We start from the raw sequence: 1,264 nt of genomic DNA on the forward strand, positions 1-1,264 counted from the left end.
GCTTCCCTTGCCTTTGGCGATGTTCCTAGGAAGAAGTTGCTGCAGCTGAGGTCGAAGAGGTTCCTGCCTGTGTTCTCCTCAAGGATTTTGATGGATTCCTTTCTTACATTGAGGTCCTTCATCCATTTTGACTCTATTTTCATGTGTTAAGGAAATGGTCCAGTTTCATTTCTCTGTATGTGGCTGTCAATTTTTCCAACACCACTTTTTGAAGAGACTGTCTTTTTTCCATTGGACATTCTTTCCTGCTTTGTCGAAGTTTAGTTGACCATAGAGTTGAGGGTCTATTTCTGGGCTCTCTATTCTGTTCCATTGATCTATGTGTCTGTTTTTGTGCCAGTACCATACTGTCTTGATGATGACAGCTTTGTAATAGAGCTTGAAGTCTGGATTTGTGATGCCACCAACTTTGGCTTTCTTTTTGAATATTACTCTGGCTATTTGAGGTCTTTTCTGGTTCCATATAAACTTTAGGATTATTTGTTCCATTTCTTTGAAAAAAATGAATGGAACGTTGATAGGGATTGCATTAAATGTGTAGATTGCTTTAGGTAGCATAGACATTTTCACAATATTTGTTCTTCCAATCCAGGAGCATGGAGCATTTTTCCATTTCTTTGTGTCTTCCTCAATTTCATTCATGAGTACTCTATAGTTTGAGTATAGATTCTTTGCCTCTTTGGTTAGGGTTATTCCTAGGTATCTTAGGGTTTTGGGTGCAATTGTAAATCAGATTGACTCCTTAATTTCTCTTTCTTCTATCCTGTTGTTGGTGTAAAGAAATGTAACTGATTTCTGTGCATTGATTTTATATCCTGACACTTTACTGAATTCCTGTACAAGTTCTAGCAGATTTGGAGCAGAGTCTTTTGGGTTTTCTACATGTAGTATCATATCATCTGCAGAGAGTGATAACTTGACTTCTTTGCTGATTTGGATGCCTTTAATTTCTTTTTGTTGTCTGATTGCTGAAGCTAGGACTTCTAGTACTATGTTGAATAGCAGTGGTGATAATGGACATCCCTGCCGTGTTCCTGACCTTAGCGGAAAAGCTCTGTTTTTCTCCATTGAGAATGATATTTGCGGTGGATTTTCATAGATGGTTTTGATGATATTGAGGTATGTGCCCTCTATCGCTGCACTTTGAAGAGTTTTGATCCGGAAGGGATGCTGTACTTTGTCAAATGCTTTTTCAGCATCTATTGAGAGTATCATATGGTTCTTGTTCTTTCTTTTATTAATGTATTGTATCACACTGATTGAT

This window comes from Enhydra lutris, unplaced genomic scaffold, assembly GCF_002288905.1.
Source record: "Enhydra lutris kenyoni isolate GAN:26980312 unplaced genomic scaffold, ASM228890v2 scaffoldscaffold1, whole genome shotgun sequence".
Lineage (NCBI taxonomy): Eukaryota > Metazoa > Chordata > Mammalia > Carnivora > Mustelidae > Enhydra > Enhydra lutris.